Source organism: Camponotus floridanus, unplaced genomic scaffold, assembly GCF_003227725.1.
Source record: "Camponotus floridanus strain SB8 unplaced genomic scaffold, Cflo_v7.5 scaffold151, whole genome shotgun sequence".
Taxonomy (NCBI): Eukaryota; Metazoa; Arthropoda; class Insecta; order Hymenoptera; family Formicidae; genus Camponotus; species Camponotus floridanus.
The window spans coordinates 81,268-98,032 of NW_020229272.1; positions in this window are offsets into that span (position 1 = coordinate 81,268).

Below are 16,765 nucleotides of genomic sequence, written 5' to 3' on the forward strand. Positions count from 1 at the left end.
AGCTAAACGGATTATTTAGCACAGTCACCCATCTTTCTTCCATTCTTGCTTTTTTTAATTGACATCACACATATGTTCGATTATGAAATCATTAGAAATACAATAAAATTTGAAATTTTTAAGATAAACAAAGAAAAAATAGAAGAAGACGATTTATAAGAAAGTTCTGAAAAACTAGGAAGAAAATTTTCTGAGCACTTTTGCAAAAAAATAGAATTTTTTCAAGCGAAAGATTTGCGTGTGGAGTGATCATATAATATATAATATCTACAGAATTACAACACATTATTTTTTTTGTCGACAATTTTATTTAACTGAAGAAAAGAAATTTATATGACATGCTGTTTAACATTTATTTATTGAAGTTTACTTTTTTTATTATGTCTAACATATTTAGACGAAAACTTTGGAGAAAGTTAGCAAAAACCTATCCATGCAACAATGTAGTTCACAATAGGTACTACGCCTACTATACTGCATACTAAACTCTGTTGCCCATCTGGAGGGCTGGTGGAAAACTGACTTGAAACAGTCGATATCATTGCGATAGTCATCATTATCATGAATGCAAATGCAAGTTCCATCTGCGAATTTTATAAATTAAAAATTAATAATAACGAAAAGAAATACGAGATAATAATACAAAAAATAAAAAAAATATCAATTATATTATTAAATCTATTAATATTAAGTTTAAGAATTAATAAATTTATGTTTATTCTTGGACATATTTATAATAATAGATTGCTTTTAGGAGATGATTGGATAATAAAGAAGTATTAAGGCTCAAATTTATCGAATATAACAGATAACGGATTGTTCGTATATTTGACATTGCTTAATTCGATAATATATATGTATTTACGATATTTGCGATTTTTTATTATATACATATAAATTCTTTCATATGTAGCGTATAATAACAATTTGAATAGATATAATATTAAAATTTAACAAAACAATAAAGATGTACATATATATATAGCTAACTTCTGACTCGTGCATTAGAGGTTGACATATGTCATGTTGCCATTTAATCATGATACTCAGTCAGAAGTTGGCTATATCGCAGGGCCGAAAATGAAATGGTGGACGTCACCCGCGATATTTCAAGTCGGAAAATCTCGTATAATATGTAAAATATTTACATTAAATCATACATCGTTATATTCGTTTCAAATAGCGCTACAATTTTTATTATATTAAAATATCTACATTATTATAAAAAAATTATACATATCTCTCCGTTCTTTAATACAGATAAATTTTGTAATCAACCACTATGCTCACAATAAAGTTCAGTTAAAGCCATTTAATTTCATATATATTTGTTATGGTCTATCTCTTTTCGTTTAAAAGATAAAAGGGGGTGGCCACTTCTAGGAGGTACACTGTATATATATATATACATACACACACACATATATATATATATATATATATATACTATATAATTATGTATATATATGTATATATAATTATATGTATATATAATTATGTATATATAACTAAAAATTAATTTTTATTCCGTTTATAAAAACGTGAAAAGTATGTCTTCTTATGATTTTAAAACTTTTCTTATTAATGCTTTCAGGTTAAAAACATTGGATATGTTTAAGAAACGTATAATATATGAAACAAACGTGTGTTATCTGGGAAATAGTTCATAATTATTTCCTTTTCAATATAAGAACAAAACCAATAGTAACGAAATATTAACGAAAATGTGTTTTAATTTGAAAGATTTTATGCATAAGAATTTGAGAAATATTATTCAATTTATTTACAATAATGAGATGTAAAATAAGCTCGCAAATATTTTGAGTATGAGTGTAAATTTTAAAACTTCGATGACTCATATAATAATAATTAATAATTCGTGTTTTGTAATTTAGATATATTATTTAAATATCTCAAATAATATCTGAAAATAATAGATTCTAATTTTATTAAAAGTTTTAATTTTTTCTCTTTCCCTCTTGTTATTCTTTCTTAAAAATTATTTTAAATATAATTCTAAAAATTTGATCCTTTTTTTTCTTGATTAATTTATCTATTAATATCATCAGTCCAATTTAATTGTGCATTGAAATAAATCTTTACTTGTTTTTATTTCACTAATATTGATAAAAATATACAGGATGTAGTAAATTTTGGATCAAAATTTACGTGTTATCTAATCTACTTATTTTAATTTTAATCATTGCTTTGGATATCAAATTCAAAGAAAAATTCTTTCATTAAGTAAATTGTTTCAAAATAAGTTATATTTAGTTATTACATAATTCTTGTAAAACCTTTAGCAAATATATAATAAAGTAGCATATATGCTGAAACGCTGCGTAAACTGTTAGCGCGTCGCTCATGATTTATGTGTAAAAAGCTTATTCGTTAACTTAACGTTGCTCTCATTAAAAAATCAATATTCAGGCGCAATTTTGCCAAAGGAAAAAGTTGTTTCTTTTGTCACGAACTATTACGTTATACATTCCGTAACTACGAATTCTGATACACTGTGTATATGTATACATATAAGTATATATATATATATATATATATATATATATATATATATAAGAGATGTAAAAAATATGTAAAAATATGTGTAAATATATATGTAAAAAAGAGATACATATAAAGAATAAGATATTTTAATAGATGGTTTATTGATAAGTAATGTGATAGATATTTTGTGATTTGTTATTTTTATGATTCGGAATGCCTTTGTTCCTATTTTCTATATTCTTTTTAAAAAGAATTATTTATATTAGAATTAGTTTATTGAAAATAAATGATTATTTTGTTTTAAAAAAGTGCACATTTAAGTCATCTAATAGAATTTAACGTATATAATTTATATATCTGATACTCACTTTTAATCCTTCTTCGAGAAACTTGTAACGCAAATTTCAAGTTAAATTGCAATGAAATTTTGCACGTTAAGTTTTGCTATACAATGACGTACCAATACTCTGTACTTCTGTATTTATAAAACAGTAAAATAATATTTATATAAATAATAATTATATAAAATTGCATAAGTTATTAAATTCTTTTGCAACAAAGTAATTTCCAACTAATTGCAACTTTTACAACAAATTATCTGCAAGTAATGAATTTTTTATCTTGGTGCAATTAAATTTTAAAATATCATTTATGATAAGATATTGTAAGTTTAAAAAATTTTAAATTCTTATAAAAAATATATAAAGAAAATATTTTTTATTAGTAATTGTTTAATTCAAAATAATATAAAAAGTATATTAGAACTGATCAATATAATTATTACATAATTTAACATATAAAATGAAAAAGAATTACTATATATGCATAAACTGAGGTATACAATTGCATCAAATACGAGAACATTGTATTTAAATACATTAATGATTTAAGCAATAACACTTACAAAATTTTGAATAAATATTTTTTTGAGAAAGATAAAGATTAAGAGAGAAATTTGTGTACCGATATCAATTCATATAAAGACACTGTTGTACGCCGTAAATATTTATAAACTTTTTTCATAATTTATGTCAGAAATTTTAAGTAAATAATGTATATTTAGTACTAGTCGATATTAAGACTGATATCAAACCGACACACTTTGCGGAAGACACCCTTACTATAAGTGACACGTATAAAATTGGACAGCTAGAATTTTTTTAATAATTGGAAGGGTGGTTTCTCGATAATAAGAATATTTTCCGCAGGATATATCGGACCAATGCCGGTCCCATTTTGTGCGTGGCACTTGGAAGTGTGTGACAGTAGAAATGGGAGAAATTATTTTTGACGAAGGTAGAATTTTTTTAGTTATCTGAAGGGTAGTTTTTCGATAATAAGGGTGTCTTCCGCAGGGTATATCGGATCAATGTCGGTCCCATTTTGTGCGTTGCCTTTGGAAGTCGCCGAATTTGACAGCAGAAATGGAAGAAATTATTTTTGGCGAAGCTAAAATTTTTTTAATTATTGGAAAGGTGGTTTTTCGATAATAAGAATATTTTTCACAGGATATATCGGACCAATGTCGGTCCAATTTTGTGCGTGGCACTTGGAAGTCACCGTATGTGATAGTAGAAATGGGAGAAATTATTTTTGGCGAAGCTAAAATTTTTTTAATTATCTGAAGGATGGTTTTTCGATAATAAGGGTGTCTTTCGTAAAGCGTGTTGAAATATTATGTTTTATACTGTGCTATATTGTACTACTTTACATATATATGATGTATTTTGTTATTTATATGTACTTCCTAAAATTTGATCTAGGAACGTTTCAAACTTCAACGATACTTTCAGCTCGATAAAATGATATTAAAACGCATATTATCATCATAATAACCATAATGACACCCATTATCATGAAATTATCAAACATGACTAACATATAATGGAGCCAATACTTATCGCGCGATAAAATGATGTAGTTAAAACACTTTTTAGCAACATTATTACAATAACCATAATGGCACCCATGAAACTATCAAACATGACTAACATATAATGGAGCCAATACTTACCATACGATAAAATGGTATAGTTGAAACGCTCTAATGACATGTTATAAACTTTTTTCTTTCTTTCTTCCATATTATATAAAAAAACTTATATTAAATGCGACGTTAAACTGTACATAATACATAAATAAGTAAAATGTAAATAATATTATATATGTGTAACTATCGAATATAATAAGATTAAACAACGTAAAAATAATTTTGTATAAAATTATAATATAAATATAAAAAAACGTCGGAATATTTTATACACAATCTTTCAAAATATTTATTACATCGTTTTTAATATTCATTTAATTGACGAAGAATTTAAGAGCAAAATTTACATAAAATATGCATTATTGTAATTATTGACTTTACAATATAAGTCTAAAATTTTACAATTTAAATCTCTTACCTTTAACTTTCATATACTTATATGCTTGTATACTTTTATACTTATGTATATTAATTAACTTCTATATACTTATATGTTTATATAATTATATATGTCACAAACAATAGTCTGTTGAATATATATTTTGCTGGTTCTCTTATTCCTTTGATTTTGATGAATTTTTGTTATATGATTCATTTGTTTGATTTTGTTTCTTAGTTGATTGACTTGAAATTTACGATTATGATACGACCTTCATCATGAGGCAACAATATTTAATATGGGAATTTTATAAATAAAAAAATTATAATAACGAAGAAATGTAAAATAATAACATATAAGTTTAAAAATATCAGTTTTATTAATAAATATATTAATATTAAATCCAAATATTGTTAAATCCCTATTTTTTATTTCAGGAGATGATTTGATGATAAAGAAATATTAACATTTAAAGAATTTAAGATAGATTTTATATTCTTTGTATATTTGAAATTTTAATTACATTTAATTCAATTAATTTGCGATATTTTCTTAATATTATTACAGAGCTTATATATAACGTAAAATAACATTTTAAATAAGTATAGTATTAAAATTTAATAAAATAATAAAGATGAATGGAAGAATAGCATCTTTACGTGCACTGGCTTTTTAAATATTATTACTAAAACTTAGTCTATTAATAACAAAAAGAGGTAAAGCTCTCTGTAAATTCAAAATTAAAGTGGGCAATTAGGCGTAAAGAGCTAAAGATCAATTTAATAATGTAGGTAATTAATCAAAATATATATTAATAATTCATAATACAAGCTCCAAAAACATAACCGATATAATATATATAAGAATTAATGATGTGTGCGGACGTTTCGACTTCTTTTTAAGTCATCTTCAGCGCAATTTTAGTAACGAAGTTAGAGCATTTTATAAAACGGTTCGCAGAGAAAGAAAGCGGTGATTATTAAATGCAGAAAAAATATAAACTAATATTAATTTTACAGGAGATACAACTCCAATCGCAACGGTTGTTCATAGTTGATAGTACACACAACTTACTAATCTTAAAGGAGATGTACCTCCAGACGCAACAGTTGTTCATAGTTAATCGTAAACGGCTTCCAATTGTTTCCATAAGTGAAACCACTCTCGTTTGGATTAATTGGCCCAAAGTTGAGTATGGTTCCTTAGAAAATATTGTTATGAGGAACACAGTTGCATATGTATATATGTTAAGAGAATCATCAGATGAACAAATACGTTAACGTTTCTTAAAAAAATTTCTTCTGTAACACTTTCTCTTACGAAGGCAAGAATATAAAATGATTTACGGTGAATGACGGTTGCAAATTCTGTTATTTATATATGTATTATAGAACATTAAATAAATGCCCAACAAAAATCTAATAAATATCAATATATATGTAATAGATGTATCTATGTAAATATCTATTGATTGTTATATAGATACCCACTGAATATTGTATAGATACCCACTGGAATATTTACATATCCTGTAGGTATTTATGAAATTTCGAATTGCGAACATTTGGATATCTATAGCATCTCTAATAGCTGTTTCTTACACATTCGTGGATATCCTTAATGCCCATAAAAAATACCTAGTATCTAATATCAATTATTTTCTTTATAGATATATACTTATATTCATTAAATTTTGACAAATTTTAAGAGAATTTTCAATAAAAAGAAAAGAAGATTAATGAACGTGTTATTGAGAAATAATTTCTCTTTATAACAATTAAGAAATATAACAATTAAGAAATTAATTTATTCGCTACATACTGATACATCAGCGAATAAATATTCGATTTAATATCTCATGAGATATCATAGAAAATTTTAAATTTTCTAAAAAGCTAAGCGGATTATTTGGCACACTCTCCCATCTTACTTTCATTCTTGCTTTTTTTAATTGACATCACACATATATTCGATTATGAAATCATTAGAAATACAAAAAAATTTTAAATTTTTAAGATAAAACAAAGAAAAAATACAAGAAGATGATTTATAGGAAAGTTCTGAAAATCTAGGAAGAAAATTTTCTGCGCATTTTTGCAAAAAAAACAGAATTTTTTCAAGTGAAAGGTTTGCATATGGAGTGATCATACAATATCTACAGAATTACAACACATTATTTTTTTTGTCGTCAATTTTATTTAACTGAAGAAAAGAAATTTATATGACATGCTGTTTAACATTTATTTATTAAAGTTTACTTTTTTTATTATGTCTAACATATTTAGACGAAAACTTTGGAGGAAGTTAGCAAAGACCCATCCATGCAAAAAAGTTCTTTAAAACAGGTATTACTAGGCCTACTATACTGCATACATCCAAACTCTGTTGAAGGGTGTGCCCATCTGAAGGGCTGTTGGACTGACTTGAAACAGTCGATATCATTGCGATAGCCATCATTATCATGAATGCAAATGCAAGTTCCATCTGCGAATTTTATAAATTAAAAATTAATAATAACGAAAAGAAATACGAGATAATAATACAAAAAATAAAAAAAATATCAATTATATTATTAAATCTATTAATATTAAGTTTAAGAATTAATAAATTTATGTTTATTCTTGGACATATTTATAATAATAGATTGCTTTCAGGAGATAATTGGATAATAAAGAAGTATTAAGGCTCAAATTTATCGAATATAACAGATAACGTATTGTTCGTATATTTGACATTGCTTAATTCGATAATATATATGTATTTACGATATTTGCGATTTTTTATTATATACGTATAAATTCTTTCATATGTAGCGTATAATAACAATTTGAATAGATATAATATTAAAATTTAAACAATAAAGATGTACATATATATATATATATATATATATATATATATATATACTATATAATTATGTATATATATGTATATATAATTATATGTATATATAATTATGTATATATAATTAAAAATTAATTTTTATTCCGTTTATAAAAACGTGAAAAGTATGTCTTCTTATGGTTTTAAAACTTTTCTTATTAAGAAATTTATTCTTAAAATTTTTAAGTAATTGCAACTTTTACACTAGGAAATAATGGATTTTTTATGTTTGTGCAATTAAATTTTCAAGTATCATTTATGATATCTTAATATGAGTTTTAAAAATAATTTTAAATTCTTGAAAAAGAATGTATAAACAAGAATATGTTTTTATTAATAATTGTTTAATTCAAAATAATATGAAAAGCATATAAGAATTGATCAATATAATTATTACATAATTTAACATATAAAATAGAAAAGAATTATAAGATATACATATGTATATATATTGTGACCGTGACTTTAATTAATTAGGGCTGGTATGTAGATCTGGCCGGAGTTGTTGACCCACGGCACACCTTCGGCGCGATTCTCTATCCAATTTTTCCTCCAAAAGTTGTGGGCGCCAGGTGCGGTAATCCGCACCACTTTAAGAAAAATGTAGCTCAATATCTCAATCTGATTACGATAAAAAACACGGGAAACGCTATTCAAACAATCGCGACGGACGCTCGGCTAGCCCTTTCTCAAAAGAATGGCAGAGGGGACGGTCCGTTTAATGAGCAATAAGGAAGGATCAAGAGTACAAGGTTGCGGCAATTGAGACAAAAGATTATAATAGTAATGTAAAATATGTTTAACAAATAGACAAATTTTTGACGAGACAGATTCGCGTGAGTATTACTCGAGAAGTTACAATTGATTATAGTAAAATTTCCCGGCAGCGACGGGCCGGCGTTCGAACGCGATCACCGCGATATCACGTGTTACGCCAAAAAAAACGGCGCAAGAAAGTTTCGGAATGTTGCGTCGACTAGGCGTCACAGGGCCTCGCCGACTGCAAATTCCACTCGGATTATTAATGTTAAATAACGCGATGATGCTTCTAATAATGATATTTGCCTGTTATAAACCGAAAATGTTAAATAATGACGGTCGTTAACGTCGTCGAGCGCGATGTTAGTAGAATCGATTATACACGCGAGTCGATCGGACGAATATACAAAATTACGATAATAACGGAAGAACAAAACGACTCGACAATTATACAAGATAGACGATCGAATATACAGTGTCCCAAAAGTCTGAACACAGTCGAATATCTCACATAGAATGCATTTTAGAACAAAACGCTTTAGACAAAAGTTGTAAGGATTAAAAAGATATATTTAACTGTAACATCCATTTGACATTGAGTGACGTCGCCAAGCTTAGGGCAAGGTCAACTTGAATTTTTTAAATGGAACCCCCTATTTTTTATTGCATATTTTTGTAGCTTACCTCGAGAGCTTTCCAAAACACTATAATAAAGTATTTCTTCATTGAATACTTTTCAAGTTACGAGGCTTGAAGTAATTTTTTAATTTTACATAAACCATAAAATATCTAGTAAAAAATTCATTTTTGGATTATTTTACCTTAATACTTTTATGTACAAAATAATGAGAGGAATCAATTGGTGTAAAGAAAACATACAATTGTTTCGAAAAAAAAATATGTAATTTACAATTAACAATTCCATATTTTTTCTTCGAAACAACTGTATGTTTTCTTTACACCAATTGATTCCTCTCATTATTTTGTACATAAAAGTATTAAGGTAAAATAGTCCAAAAATGAATTTTTTACTAGATATTTTATGGTTTATGTAAAATTAAAAAATTACTTCAAGCCTCGTAACTTGAAAAGTATTCAATGAAGAAATATACTTTATTATAGTGTTTTGGAAAGCTCTCGAGGTAAGCTACAAAAATATGCAATAAAAAATAGGGGGTTCCATTAAAAAAATTCTAGTTGACTTTGCCCTAAGCTTGGCGACGTCACTCAATGTCAAATGGATGTTACATAATGAATGTTAAATATATCTTTTTAATCCTTACAACTTCTGTCTAAATCATTTTGTTCTAAAATGCATTCTATACGAGATATTCGACTGTGTCCAGACTTTTGGGACACCCTGTATGCGCGAAGACTTAACGGGAATAGAATTTCAAAAACGTAAACCATAAATTACAACAAAGGTCGAACGATTCACGTCGCGGGGATACGCGAGTCAATGTCGCAACGCAGGTGCCGACTATTAATTATCGCGATCGCCTTCGTGTGTGAGTTCGTTGTAGGACTAACTACTTTCTACAAAATTTTGCATGCACAATAATCGCACGAGAAATACAATGAATTTGACTGTCGGCGCTTTAACCGGGAGAGAGGGCACTCAATTTTATCGTAGCTCGAATAAAGTGTATCGGCCGGCCGTCGTGTGCTACTGCGCCGTTATCGAAATTCGGAGCAGTCTCGAAGAATGAGACTTCGACGGCAGCAATCCAGCGTTACTCTTTTCGAGTTAATTCTACCTGACAATTCACAATAAACGGCCGGAGGAGGTCGACGCCTGTCTCACCGGTGGCTCCTGGACGTCCTTCGCTCCCTCGGCATCCACACGGATAATCGATACTCTGATCAATATATGCCGTCGTTCTCGTACAACGATCCGCCGAACAGTGACGAGCGGGAGGTCCTTCGGAATCGTGCCGGCAATTAATTCTTATCTAGGCCACCCGTGGCGCTTTCGCAACCCTCAGGATCGGCGCGAATTCTTATCGCTCTTGCGGCCTTCAGGGCCGCATTTATGCCTGTCGCTTCCTTGTTGCTTGGTCCCGATTTTCTTGGTTCTTCTTAATCTCAGCCTGGTGAGGATTTTTCCGGCAGCCGCTCGCCTTTTCTTTACCGGTGTCCTGTAGCACTTATTTCGGAGCTGGCTCCGTTTCGGGGTTTCGTTGTTCTCTTTTAATTATCGGCCAGCTTCCCCCTGATTATTCCTCGTACCTGCTGGGCATAAGGGAATGTACAGGAGCGGCAGCGGTATGCTTAGCATGCATAATCGGCTTGTCCTTGAATGACACTTAATGAACTTAAACGTTTTGCGATAAGCGGTATTTCCCGCAATAATCGACTCATTATATGCAATTTTGGTAGACGCTGAAAAGAAATTTTCGCATATAATTCATAAATTAATCGCAAAACGGATAGATGAATAATTTCGAAGTACAGTGTCTTCCGTTGGAAGAACGTGCTTGATATAAGCAATTGTCTTATAACTGTCTTGTGATTGATACCTGCTTTGAGAAATTTTCCCGTAAAATTTACTACAGAGGCGTATTTGGACAAAAGTAAGAGAAGATGAATAAATTGATGTTATTTAAATCAATTATTTTGATTTTTGATATCAAAAGGCTGGCTCACACGAAATAACAAAGCGCATAATGCTGTCGGAAATTTCAAAGTATTATTCGATCCTTTGGGATTAATTGGATCGGTTATTGTCATTTCGAAAATGTTGTTGCAAGAAGTTTTGCAGCATTGGGACGAGTCCATTCCGTTAGATATGCACGAAAAATGGACGGCATTTAGAAAAAAATAAGAGAATTAAATAGTTTAAGCATCCCGCAATACATTGAGGGTCGGAGTAAGCATGCTTTTCAAATATATGGTTTTTGTGACGCCAGTCAGCGAGCATACGATGCTTGTTTATATATTCGGAGACAAGTCAACGACAATGAATTTCACGTCGATTTATTATGTCAAACGAGAGTCGCTCCTCTCCGAGCTATTTCGATTCCTCGACTTGAACTCTGTGTCGCGCTATTATTGGCTCAATTATGGGATAAGGTGCGGGCGTCTATCGAAATAGGCGATATTTTTTATGGTCCGATTCCCAACAATAACGTTGTAGTGGATTCTTTCCTCGTGCTCCAGGAAGTGAAGCTATGCCGAATCGTTGCTTATTGCAGATGATTTCTCATATCACGCCGACAATCAGGTGAGAGGCTGGACACTCGTGTTTCGCATGAGGAAATTTCAGCCGCACTGAATAATCTTTGCAAATTCGTACAGGAGAATATTTTTTCTAGTGAAGTCGAGCAGCCGAGGAGAAAAAATCTTCTTACATCCGCTAGCGCTTTAATATATTTGTCGCTCTTTTTAGATGATCGAGATTGATTCGCGTCGGAGGGAGGCTTGAGAATTCGTAGTTATCATACAATGCTCGTCATCCTATTTTGCTCCCAAAAAATCATCGGCTTACCCAGCTCATGATAGAAATTATCAGAATTTTATGAGATTTATAGGTCGGCCGAGAGTTAAGAAAAAATAAAACAATTTTGCTGTGGGTCGCGAATAGCGTGGCACTTTATTCCACTTAGCATTCCGTATTTCGGCGGGCAGTGGGAATCGGCGAAATATTACTCCGCAAAATATTACTTGCAGCGTATTGTAGGCGGTTCGCACCTGACTTTCGAAGAATTGCAAACAGTATTGTGCGAAATAGAGGCTGTGCTCAATTCGCATCCGTTAACACCTCTGAGTTCTGATACAAATGATTTAGCTTATCTTATGCCAGGGAATTTTTTGATTGGTTGCGCATTGAATGATTTTCCTTATCCCGACTTCACCGATATTAAGCAAGATAGATTGATACGCTGGCAGAAAGTCGAGCAACTCCAACATTTTTGGAGTCGCTGGTGCCGCGAGTATTTAAACCAATTGCAGCAGCGGCAAAAATAGGCATTTAGCAAAGGCGAACAAATCGAGACTGGACGGATGGTGCTGATCAAACAACAGGGCCTTTCACTTTTACAGTGGATGCTTGATCGCATAAGCGAGATTCATCCTGGAACGGATGGCATCGCCCGATAAGCAACAGTGGCCACATCCAAACATGTATTTTTGTACACATGAAAAAAATAAAATTGCGGAAGTACGATTGCGCACATACACAATGCACACATGACATTATTGCACACATTATATTATTACACATATGTACATTGCACACGACTTTATTGCACATATGCTCATTGCACACATATAATTATTGCATACATAAAAATTGCGCACATGACATTATTGTGTATATGCACATTGCACACGTAGTGTTAATTCACACATATTGAACACATTGCACACATACAATAAGAAAATAGCTTTGCACATATTTATCGAGGGCGCGCATAATCGTCTCGTCCTTGAATGATACTTAATAAACTTGAATGCACATATGGCAAGCGATATCTTCCGCAATAATCGATTTATTATAAATTGTTTTGATAAAGGTTGAAAAGAAACGTTCGTGTATAGTTCAGAGGTTAATCGCGAAATGAAGAAATGAATAATTTTGAAGTACAGTGTTTTTCTAAAGAACATGATGAGCTCTTATCTTATAACCGTATTGTGGTTAGTTCTTTCTTTGAGTAATTTTCCTATAAAATTTACTAGTCTCGTGTTAAAGAAGTAAAAGTAAAAGAAGAGGAATAAAATGTTGTTTTTTAAATCAGTTATTTTGATTTTTGGTATCAGATAAAGAAAGATCCTCCGATAATGGGGAGAGAAAATCTGATTTTGGAACAAAAATTGAATATACGATCTAGAGATATTATGTACTTCTATTCATCAAATTTTGACAAATTTTAACAAAAGAAAAAGAATATTAATGAAAATGATATTTTAAAATAAATTTTGCATTTTTTTATAAGAATTAAGAAATTAATTTTCCACATACAATAATATACTCACACAATTGATACCATTACGGTAACTACCATTATGAAGACAACAACATTTTATCTGCAAATTTTATAAATAAAAAATTAATAATAACGAAGAAATAAAAGATAATAATACAAAAAAATATGAATTATATTATTAAATCTATAATATTAAATTTAAATGTTATCAAATTCATGTTTATTCTTGGACATATTTATGATAATAGAATTTTCTTAGGAGATGCCTCGATAATGAAGAGGACTCAAATTTGTAGAATATAAGTCAAACATATTGTTCGTATATTTAATGTCGCTCTAATCGATTAATTTGCGATATATTTTTACTATATATAAGTTCCTTTGTATGTAGCGTAAAATAATATTTATTTGTTAGCTATTTTATATGTTAGTTATTGGTCAGCGAGCGATCTTTTCAAGGATTCTCCATGACAATCGGCATTGCGCCCATCGAGCAAAATATCAACATCGCTTTGGAGTCACATATCGCTATGTTGAAAAGCAGCATTAGGTGTGAGGTCTGGATACCTCAGTGTTCTAGAGCAGTTGCCCGGAAAGCGAAAGAGTTGGGTTCGATTTTCAATCCAGCCATTTGCGCTTCACATATTTTTCTAGTCCGCGAATATTGTTTTCTAGCAATTATTCGTTGGGCTAAAAAATGTGTGAATGCTTTCTTCACAGAATATGCGTCGATGCCATTGCCAAGGTTGGATTCTGTCCCTCGTTCATCAAACTAAAAAATTACCCTTTTAAAAAAAAGGTAAAAAAAGGTGCTAAGTCCGCGTAAAAAACAATATATGTATTTGCAAAATAGTGTATTATTAACTGTAAAAAACTACTGTATTGTATATCCTACAAAAATAATGATATCAAAAAAATTGCGGTAAGTGAAAATAAAAACTTATAAAAATACTCTTTAACTAAAAAAAGTTATACAAAATAGTTGTTTTAATTTTCTACATTATATCCTAGAAAAATAATGATATCTAAAAATTACGATAATTTCATTGTTCAGCGTAGCAGCGCTAAGTTTTTTAACTAAAATTTTTTTATATGTATTAATTTTTAATTTTTATATAAATTTTTATTTTTTTTATTAATTTCTAATTTTTAATTTTTTTAATAATTTTTAATTTTGTATTTTGTATTATCATTTCCTTTTTTTTTTTAATTAAACTTTTCAGGATACATGCATATGATTATTGCAATGTATATGAGTCTTCATATTTTCAACGATTTTTTATAATAGATATATTACAATTCATTTAATATCATTTTTTTTTAATATTGAAAATAAAAAAGAAATATGAATATTTTATAGTGAAAATTTTTATTCAGTTGGCGCAACTTTTTAATACTAACTTTTATATTATTTGTAGAAAATTAAAACAATTATTTTGTACAATTCTTTTAGTTAAAATATTTTAAGTTTTTATTTTCAATTAGCGTAATTTTTGGATATCATTATTTTTCTAGGATATAATGTAGAAAATTAAAACAACTATTTTGTATAACTTATTTTGGTTAAAGTATTTTTATAAGTTTTTATTTTCACTTAGCACAATTTTTTTGATATCATTATTTTTGTAGGATATACAATACAGTAGTTTTTTACAGTTAATAATACACTATTTTGCAAATACATATACTGTTTTTTACGCGGACTTAGCACCTTTTTTTACCTTTTTTTTAAAAGAGTAATTTTTTAGGGATAATTTTTACATAGTTTTCTTAGAAGTAGTAAAATTTAAAGAATTAGGAGAAAATTATTATGTAAATTTATATATGAGCAACTTTTTCTCAATTCTTCAAATTTTACATTTTTACAATAAAAAACAATGCAAAATTTATCTTTCTGATTTTGCGGAATTTTGACGACTGTTTAAAATTCAAAGAATCTATCTTATCATTACTGAAGTACAAAAGAGTTTGTAAGGTTTTACGATTGAATCGTTTGAATTCAAGTATTCTGAGTTGTGTTAGTTTATCCGGTTACAACGATAGAATAGAAAGTAAATTTTGTTTAGATCAACGACGCACACATGTGGAAATATGTTCACGTAAACTCGAACGCATCTCAATATCTCTTCAAAAAATTAGTGAGATATTAAAACTGCAGCGTTCACAATTTTATAATAGTAATTGGTTATTTTTTAATTGATTAACGTTTCTTGTACGGAACTACATTCCAAAAAATTCAAATATGATTAATATCTATATTGAGTATGCTTATATGAAATATCTGTGTAAAGCGAAACTATATAAAAGCAACTTAAACGTATTCAACTACAAGAAACTGTTCTCAAATTTAGCCATCTAGTGGAAGATCAAGGAAGGTTTCGAATTCAGGTAAAATTCCCAATATCTAAAATTACTGTTAAAAATGTGTTGCACAGGGTGAGATTCATTAAAAGCATATTTGAGTGTAAAATGTTACTGCGTATAACTATTATATTATAAATAAATTAATCTTTAAAATATAATGTTTTTAAAAGATTTTTTTAGATTTTTACCGTTAAAGACGTGATAAATATCTATAAATAAATATATATTTAATCGAATATATTGCTTCTAAGATGTAAAGAAAATGTTTATATTTATAATAATATAGTATACACGATAAAAAACATTTTGTATTTCTGTTAAAATTTTCTCGTGTAAAAATTTTTGTGTTAAATTTTTAACACACTCTTATGTTAATGTAACATATTATCGTTGCGTTATTTTGACATTTCTGTGTTGAGTTAATATTCACCGTTTCTAAGAGTTAAAACAACACAATTAATGAAAATGCACAAATTTTTGATAAAATATGTTATATGTTAAAATGAACAGGTAAATTGTGCTATTTTTCTCTCTATAACAGTTTCCATATGTTAAATCGACATATTTCCTCTGTTGTTTATCATAAAAATGTAAGAATAACATTTTCTTTTCATTAAATTTAACATTATAAATATGATAATTTAACATAAATTTTATTTCCAGATAAAGCTTAAGTGTTACACTTTGTGTTAATTTTTAAACATATTACTTGTGTTATTTATTTATATACTTGCCTTCTGTTAAATTAACATTAAAATTAGAGTGATAAATTGGGACATGTGAAATATGTTAAATTTAACACAAAATTTTTTACTGTTCAGAAAAAGAGGACATTCTTGTTTTGAAAATATATTTAGTTTTAACGAGGAAATCTTGAAATAAGATTACATTGCGTTAATTTAAGAAAAATATAATTGCTTACTTGAATGAAGCCATTTTATATAGTTCAATCGAGAAAAA